Source organism: Saccopteryx bilineata, chromosome 3, assembly GCF_036850765.1.
Source record: "Saccopteryx bilineata isolate mSacBil1 chromosome 3, mSacBil1_pri_phased_curated, whole genome shotgun sequence".
NCBI classification, from domain to species: Eukaryota; Metazoa; Chordata; class Mammalia; order Chiroptera; family Emballonuridae; genus Saccopteryx; species Saccopteryx bilineata.
In genome coordinates this window covers 170,143,495-170,153,415 of record NC_089492.1, presented here as the reverse complement: position 1 = coordinate 170,153,415, position 9,921 = coordinate 170,143,495, and positions in this window count along the sequence as shown.

Genomic DNA, 9,921 nt, shown 5'->3' with positions numbered 1-9,921 from the left:
AGTCCCAGAAGAAACACCTTTGTGGACAGCCAAGACTGACCCCGCCAACCCTTGTAAGCTGACCCTGAGAAGGACAGCATGCCCTGCTTCAGCCACAAACCAGAAGTTAACTGGTCCACGCATGGCTAATGTCTAGAGGAACTAATTAAGGACTCTTTTTTTTATTTTTATTTATTCATTTTAGAGAAGAGAGAGAGAGAGAGAGAGAGAGAAGGGGGGGGGAGCAAGAAGCATCAACTCCCATATGTGCCTTGACCGGGCAGGCCCAGGGTTTTGAACCGGCAACCTCAGCATTCCAGGTCAATGCTTTATCCACTACACCACCACAGGTCAGGCCCCTAAGGACTCTTTTAATCAGGCTTTAGGAAAAGGGAAACTAGGATAAAAAGAAAGTCAACTTAATTGTCACTAAAGGTTAAAGATTTTTAAATCAAGAGTTCTGACTAGAAAGGAATTGTATGGTTTTGATAATAGAAGGTATGAGGTGTAGAGGTACTTTTGAAAGGAAAAGGAAAAAGTAAGTTGTTGTGAAAGCTGGTTATATATGAAAGTGCATAAAAGTTGAAGGTTTGTGTAAGTTGCAGAAGGTTTGTGTAAGTTGTAAGAAGTTAGTACAGAGAAAAAAATACAAAGCAGAAAGAAATTAGTGTAAGAATTTATTCTCTTCATCCCCTTAGCTCACTATGTTACTTACTGCTCTTGCCGGACCCCTCGTTTTGCTTATAGTAGGGGGGCCACCATTAGTCCCTAAAGCTTGTAGTACTAAGGCCACACTATCAGCGTGCCAGCACATACTAGGGAGGACCCTTGACCCAATTAACTTATAGCTACAGCTAAAGTAGAAAATTCTCATGAGCCCCAGCCTTATACCATTCTCCCCACTGATAAAGAATCAAGGGTTTGATTTATGCCCAAAAGAGATGGGGGAATGTTAGATTCAGGGAGTACTGATATACTGGGGCTGCCAAAGAGTGTAACTATTAAAGAAACAGGGACTAATGATATGGCCCATGAGGCTGAGAACAAAGAAGGTCAGAGACCCTTATCAAAAGTTTATGTTTGAAATTCACCACTAAGCTAAAACCAGCCCCTGTTGCTATGCCGGCCCCTGTTGCTATGCTGCGTGAGATCTCCCTAGCCAATAGCTAAAATGCCACATCTGCTTCTGTATTATGCTTGCTCACTTAGGATATATAAGGACCTGGCTGTAAGCGCCAGGCACGGCTTCCATTTGCAGCTCCTCGTGAGCACAGTGTCTCTGGACATCTTGGGAGTTTGCCCCTGCGCAGGTTAAACTGGCCAATAAAGTAACATCTTAACTCCTGAAAGTCTCCGAGTTTGTTCTCGTACCCGGTGGATGCTACACAACCTCAACAGATTTGGTGAAACTGACCCCTCAAAGTTGCTGTTTCAGTTTACACTAAAGCACTCAGTTTTCAGAGCAGTAAGGAGACTTTGCATCCCAAGTCACTATGCTATATCCTATCACAGAACTTCATTGCAGGCCCGGACTAACATTTCCCAAGTGCTGGAGTTGATGGGCAATAGTTAACATCCATTAAGTGAGAGTCAAAGGCCAAACAGTGCTAATCTTCCACTCAAGACACCATGCAGCTACTGGCAGTGGGTTTTAATTGGGGTTTCTATTAAAGCAATTTTCTCTTTATTGATTTATCATAAAGAAACAAAACAATTAAGTCTCATTTGGAAACACAAATGAATTATTTAGCATGAGTCAAACAAAAAGAAAACATGACCTGCGTTAGCCTCATCTGAGGTACAAGCACATTTTGAAGAAACAGACTAATAAGAGCGTGGGACATGATAAAGTGGAGAGTTTTGTATTAAAACAGCTCTCAACACAGCCTCCCTCATTCTAGTGGACCTTCCATCCCAATCTATTCTGTACCAATTCACAAGTAAATCTTGGTAAAATTCCATTTGCTCAATCTTGTCTCTGTTTCTCACTAACCCAGAAAATAAGGATGAAGTCCCTTAGGATGGTATCCAACTTCACTCTACTAGTTCCTCCCTTTCTGGTCTCTGTCTTTATTCTCCCACAGAAATGGAAGGTGGCTCAATCTCTTACCTTGACAAATATCTTCTTCTTATTATTTTTTTAATGTTTATGTTACTGATTTTTAGAGAGAGAAAAGGAGAGAGTAGGAAAGAGACAGGAACATCTATTCCTGTATGTGCCCAGACCAGGGATTGAACCAGCAACCTCTGTACTTTGGGACAGTGCTCTAACCAACCGAGCTGTCTGGCCAAGGCAAATATGTCTTCTTAAAAAGCCTCTCCCCATGGTTACTAAGTACCACATTACCTCTGCACAACAGGAGACTTCACTTAGGAACCTAGACCCAGTTTGTCTTCACACCAACAATGATCCAGGTACATCCAGATCTCAAACCCCAGCAGTTTCTCTATAGATTTCAACTAAGATGGACAGAAGAGTCAACCACAAACATATTTTACTTCTGCCCGTGTGATAAAGAGAAAAATATCACAATTTATAGCAGCCATATGCCTGCAAAGGGAATGAATAAAAAGATATGCCTTCACAGTTAAGCTTTCTGAAGTGGTGGTCTGCCACTAAAATGACTCAGCAAAACAACACAAAAACAAGCAGCAACCATTTTGTAGTATTTGCCAATCTCTTTGGTGTAAACACTCCTACTATGGCCAATTTCGAGCTACCAATAGGCCCCAAATTCCAAAATATTTAATAATCTTTCTAGCCATCCCTGAGTCCACCATACGGAAGACTCTGATTGGATTTTTTGAAAGAGAAGGTAAGTCCCAAAGGCAGAAAAGCAAATCACAACTGATTCAATCTATCTGTTCACTGAATATAGTAGTTGACTTAAGCAACTAAAGCAATAGGTAGAGAAGTTTGGGGAGGAGAGGGGGCCAAAGAGATATTCCTGTGATGGTCCCCTCTAAGAACTTTAAAAATTAGACATGATGTGTTCATTTGATTTAAGTGACTTACAATGTTTTGTTGTTGTTGTTGTTTTGACTTACAGTGTTATAACATAATTCCCTCAATAACTCTGAAGCTTCAGGTAAAGTCAGGCTTCCTCTAAACCCTGTGAAGATAGTATTCTTGAGAGCACAAGCATACCAGATGTTTCTAGCACAGACTATTATAAAAGGAGAAGGTATAGCACACACAGGGTGCTGAGGCTGAGAAAATTCCAACAAATTGGATTAATTCAATAGAAGCAGATAAACAGAGTTAAAGAAGGAAAACTGCCCATCTCACTGCATTCAACCAAAATCTTCCCAGAGAAAGTTGGAAAACTCTTACTACTAGAGGAAGAAAGGTTCAAGAGAATTCCATTTAACCTTCAAAAGGCCGAGGGACATCAGTAGACATCTGTATTACAGAGTCAGAGTAAATAGCTTTCTTTCACATTTTTGCTTCTATGTATCATGTCAGACACAAAAAACAAAGGGCAGGGGGATAAACAGGAAGAGTCAAAGTCCAGGTCAGCTGATGTATATCTAGCAGAGAATATATTTGGATATGAGCAAAGGCATTGGCCAGGGGTTCTGCAACTATAGGTGCAACAAAAAATCTGAACCAAAGTCCAGGAGGCAAGCACAGGTGGAGGGGGGCAGGAAGGAAGCATTTCTCAAATGGACAAATGAAATTCTGTGTCCAAAAGGTCAATACAGTTGGCTCAGTGGTAGAGCATCAGCCTGGCGTGCAGAAGTCCCAGGTTCGATTCCCGGCCAGGGCACACAGGAGAAGCGCCCATCTGCTTCTCCACCACTCCCTTTCTCCTTCCTCTCTGTCTCTCTCTTCCCCTCCCGCAGCAAGGCTCCATTGGAGCAAAGATGGCCTGGGCGCTGGGGATGGCTCCTTGGCCTCTGCCCCAGGTGCTACAGTGGCTCTGGTCGCAACAGAGCGATGCCCCAGAGGGGCAGAGCATCGCCCCCTGGTGGGCAGAGCGTCGCCCCCTGGTGGGCGTGCCGGGTGGATCCTGGTCAGGCGCATGCGGGAGTCTGTCTGTCTCTCCCCGTTTCCAGCTTCAGAAAAATACAAAAAAAAAAAAAAAAAAAAAAAAGGTCAATACAGCCGAGTAGGACAAAAATTTAGTGAGTCAAAAATAGGTGAGCTGCACCTGCAGGACCAGGGACTCAGCAGGAACAGGAGGGGGAGGCTGGCATCCTAATAAATGGTTCAGGAGCTAAAGGGACAGCTTTCCCCAGGTGGTACCTGGAGACTTTGATTGCTACTCACAGAGACAGCAGCGGATGCTCTCTGCCCAGGCATGGTGCTCCCTCCTCCAGGTGGGTAAGCAAATACCAGACTGCAGCCTCGCTGCTGGAGAGACAGGGTTGGGGAGGGAGAGTCAGCCTGTGGCTACAGCTGACGATCTCTTCTGTTGATTTTATTGATGTCAGCTCTGCTCTCAGGTTACATGCCAATACTGTAGGCTACATCCTTCCTTGATTAAACTACAGGTGGATAGCCAGTCATCATCTTTCATCATGTTTTTTTTTTTCTTTCTGTGGGAAGCCAGTTCTCAAAAGGAAGCTCCTGACAGTATAACAACCTAGTGCACTCCTGGGTAATGAGCCTGTCGACTCAATCTGGGTGACTTTTTTACCTTTGGAAACCATAAAGGAAAACACAATATAACAGCATTGGTGATAGGAGAGGAATATTATAACAGACAATATGACAATCTGCAAAATAAAACCAGGAAGCATAATTGAACACCAAATGTCCAGGAGCTCAGTAACAGCAGCCATTTTACAGACCAGGAACATCACCTCTGGATGTCTGAGTCTGTTTTGTCCTCTTTGCAGAGAGAAGAATAAACTCAGGAACCTGAGAAGGCCCTGGCTGGTTAGCTCAGTGGTAGAGCATTAGCCTGGTGTGTGGAAGTCCCGGGTTCAATTCCCGACCAGGGCACACAGGAGAAGCGCCCATCTGCTTCTCCATCCTTCTATCTATCTCTCCTTTCTATCTCTCTCTTCCCCTCCCACAGCCAAGGCTCCACTGGAGCAAAGTTGGCCCGGGCGCTGAGCATGGCTCCATGGCTTCTGCCTCGGGTGCTAGAATGGCTCTGGTTGCAACACAGTATGCCCCAGACAGGCAGAGCATCAACCTCTGGTGGGCATGCGGGGTGGATCCTGGTTGGGCACATGCAGGAGTCTGTCTTTCTGCCTTCTGCTTCTTGTTTCAGAAAAATACAAAAAAAATTAAAAATTAAAAAGTAAATAAAATAAAAAATAGGCCCATAAGAGAACTGATTGTTCTGAAACACTAGCTCTAGAACATTTTTTCCTTCATAGGAATAAATTGGTCCTTAACATCATGCAGCCCAGAAAAGAAGGAGCTTGACAATTAGGATGCGGCCTGCACACTTAGAAACTCTCACACAGTCAGATGCAACCTGAAATTCATCTTGGTGATTTTATTAAGTCTTACTCAACTTTAAATTTGTGATTCAGAGCTTAGAAATAGCACTACAGGGGGCTGAAGGAGGTCATCTGGATTCCCATTTCCATGTCCTCCTGAGTCTGGCTAAACACCATTGCTGAGGAAATTAGGCAAGAATCTCAAGGACCAAACCATCTTTCTCTTTTTCTTTTAATTGATTATATATAGAGAAACAGGAAGGAGGAGAGAGAGAGAGAGAGAGAGAGAGAGAGAGAGAGAGAGAGAGAGAGAGAAACATTGATTTGTTGTTCCATTTATTTCTGCATTCATTGGTTGATTTTGATATGTGCCCTGACTGGAGATCAAACCCACAACCTTGGCATATCAAGATGATGCTCTAACCAACTGAGCTACCTGACCACGTCCCCAAACCATCTTTCAAAGCCATTACTTCCCCCCAGCTCATTGACATCCTCTAACTCTGACCCCAATTCTTTCTATAAGGTCTTCCCACAACCAGGTTATTCCTTCCAAACTTCCACAGAGCAACCCAAGTGATCGTTTTCAAGAACAAATCTTATTTTATTGCTATGTTTAAAGCCATACAAAATGTTCCTATTGCTCTTAAGATGCAGGACAAACTCTTCTTCATGACTTAGAAGGTCCAGCATGACTCAGCCTCTCCCTTAATCCCTTCCTCCATCCTTCATCACTGGCCTCACAACAACCACCCCTGTCTACATGCTCCAGCAACACTGGACTTCAAATCCTGGAGTAACCTCTTCTCTCCCATCTTTGGACCTTCACTTTGGCTGTTCAATCTGGCTGAAACAATGTTCCTTTTTGCCTAATTAAGTCTTATTCACTCATCCCAGGTGGGATGCAATTTACTCTGGAGAGCTTGTCTTGATCCCAAGGCCTGAGTGAAGGACTCACAGCTCTGGCCAACATCTGCCACGGTCATAATCACACACTCATCTGCCATCCTCTGATTGCTTGTCTGTTGATCGTGGCCACACTGTTCGAGTTCTGCAAGCCAGGCACAGAGCTTGTCTGGATCACAGATAGATCTATAGCACCTAGCAGAAAGCCTGCACACAGTAGGCATATAATCAATATCTATTGAATATATGGGAAAAAATAAGAAGCATTGAGTAAGTATAATATACATTATTCCAAGTAAAATTTTTAAAAAGACAGTAACACTTGCATAAGCCCTTACCATTTTTTCTTAGTCTGTAATTTTTAAAATTGTTTTGCAAATCTCTCACAACTGATAGATTAGGAAATTGACAGACCAGTGCTTGTTTACAACCTTAGAAATTTCCATACAACAAAAAAGGGCAAGGAGAGATGGAAGAAAGTGACAGACCACTCCAGATGGTTAGGTGGCAGATTTAGTAAACAAGAGGATTTACTGCACATGGCTTGTCTTGAGTGGTTGCACCATCAGTAGATCTGCTCCTACCTCCTGGATCCTTAAAAGTTCATACAGAGGCAGTCACATACACCATCCAGATGGTCTCAACATTGTACTGCTCTCTCAAGGCTGTGTCTTTGAAGACAACTCCCACTGTGGGAAGAGGGGGCAGAATGCATGTTCCAAGGACCAGAAAAGGGTGAGGAGCCTCTAATTGCCCAGTTCCAGCTCACAGGTCAACCTGTAGTTGTAAGGACCAAGAGAAAATCAGAAAATAAGCAGGGCACTAATGGAACAGGGAACTTAAGGGTTACAGGCAGGTCCTGCTCCTGTTCTGTTAGGAGTAACATGCCCAAGGTCGTTCAAGAAGCAGAGACAGATAGGGACTCTGGGAAGCTGAGAGAGAAGAAAAAAAAAAAGGAAAAAGAGACAAAGGTTTGCATTCTATTGGTTAAAGACCCTTATCAGAAGTTTAGGTTTGGAATTCGCCAATGAGCTAGACCCCAGCCCCTGTTGCTATGCTATGTGCAGCCCCCTTAGCAAATAGGTTACCACCACATCTGCTTCTGTATGAGGCTTGCTTGCTTAGCTTATAAAAAGATTTAGCTGTGAGCGCTAGGGGCGGCTCCCATTTGCAGCTCCTTGTGGGCACGGTGTCTCCGGACATCTCGGGAGTTCGCCCCTGCGCAAGTTAAACTGGCCAATAAAGTAACATCTTAACTCCTGAAAGTCTCCGACATTTGTTCTCGTACCCGGTGGATGCTACATAGTCATGTCCTCTTGATGACCTCCTCTAACAACAAGCCATGAAAGTTGGGAGATTTGTAATTCACCTAAAGTCCTCATGCAAGGTCTTGCTAGAGTCTGCATAAGAGAGTCCTGCCTGAAATGTTTTCCACAGCAGCAGACCCCTCCCCCACCCCAGTACTTCACATGGGAATAATATCTGATTTAAGCTCTTGAAAAAAAGTTTCAAGGAATTCTTTTACATAATATTTGGGGAGCAAAAGAAGACATCATTTAATCTATGATTATCTTCAGATAATTTTTTTCTTCTTTTCCATGACTCCTGCATGCATCCTGACCAGGATCCACCCAACAACCCCAATCTAGAGCCAATGCTCTGCCCATCTTGGGCCATGATCATAACTGAGCTATTTTTAACACCTGAAGCAGAGGCTTCACGGAGCCATCCTTAGCACCCGGAGCTGATGCACTTGATATAACTGAGCCATGGCTGAGGGAGGAGAAAAGATAGCTAGAGAGAGAAAGGGGAGGGGGAAGGAGTGGAGAAGCAGATGGTCACTTCTCCTGTGTGCCCTGGCCGGGAATTGAACGTGGTATATCCACATGCCAGGCCAATGCTCTACCACTGAGCCAACTGGCCAGGGCCATCTTCAGATAACTTTTAGGTTAATAATAGTTTTTCATTTTCTTTTAATGAAATATAAATTTTGTCATTAAGTTTGTCAAATATCTTTAAAAATGATAAATCCTATGTTGGCAAAAATATGGGGTACTCATATACACAGTGAAAAATAATATATATTGGTATAAACTTTTTGGAAGATTTGACAGTATCTTCTTTTGACAATTTGACAGTATCTATCAAAATATAAGTCATAAATTCTCTTCAACCCACAGTTTCACTTTCATCTCACAAAAATACAAACAGATTTACAAAGATATGTATACAAGGATTTTTATTAAAGAATGTTTGCCTTGGGAACAATGAGAAGCAATATAAATACCCATGAAGAGGAGACTGATTAACTATAGAATGCTAAACCATATGATAAAATACCATAAAATTGGTAAAAAGAGTCAAGTGATCTTAAAGTTGCAAAGAACAGACTATACCTGGAAAGTTGCCCAAGATAAATAACTAAATGAAAAGCAAGCTAAACAAAATATATATAAAATGTTGCCATTCAGGAGCTAAACTATACCATAAGCTATGAATCCTGATTGACTAGACCTTCAGGAATTAAATAAGCTTATGTATTTAAGCATAGTAGGAGCTCAAATAGTGTATGAATTTAGATTGTAAGCATCCAGCAAAGAGAACAGGTGCTGATTCTTGACCGGAATCCTAGGAGTTGAGACAATGTCCCATCTTGATAATCCATTAGTATATAAATGACAGCATGATTTTGATTTCTTTTGCACTTCAACATTTATAAAGTACATTCATATATATTCTCTTAATTTCACATATATTCTCATCAATTTCTTGATTTTGGCATTCTGTTCTCATATTGTGATGAAGAAATCTTCAGAAAGGTTAATAATTCATGTCAACTTTAGAAAGGTAGAGATTATCTGATCAATTCCTTACAATATCCCAGTCTTCTATCACAGTATCTCTCTGTCTGTCTCTCAAATACACACAGGGAGTGCTCAAACATTTATTTAGTATGGGAGGGAGAGAAGTTAGGAAAGAGGGAGGGAAGGCAGGAAGAGGGAGGGGAAGTGAGCAGATTTGCCCCAGGCCTTTTGTTTGCAAACAGAATCTCTTTCCATTCAGCTGAGCCACTGCCAGAAGATAGGCGAGCACAGGGTGAGCAATATGAAACAGAAGATCTTAAGAATGGAAACTAAAGCATGCAGCTGCCTCATCCCCATTTCCTGTAACAGTGAAAGCTCAACTCTCTAGGTCAGAACCAACGGCATCCAGGTCTGAGTGCTTCTGCAGTCCAGGTCATCAAAGCCGGCAGAATCCTCCCTGTAGCCCAAGAGAGTCCTTGAGGCACTGCAGTGCTGTGAGTTCCTGCTCCCTCATACTACTGAAGTCTCTTGCATTAAAATATGGTAGAAAGGGTCAGAGATCTGAGTTCATGTCGCTGCTCTGCCCCTTACTACTTTCATGGACTGAGACAAATTATGTAATTTCTCTGAGCCTGTTTCCTCATCAGTAAAGCAGGGATAGAAAGGACTAATGGATAATGCAAATGAAGAACAGCATCAGCTATATGGCAAGCACCCAATAGTTGTCTAGTTAACACATGGTGGGAAAAACATCAAAAGAATGGTGACAGAAAAACTGCAGAGGGCACGTTAAACAAAAGTATTTGTGTGCAAATATGTGTGTGTGTGGGGG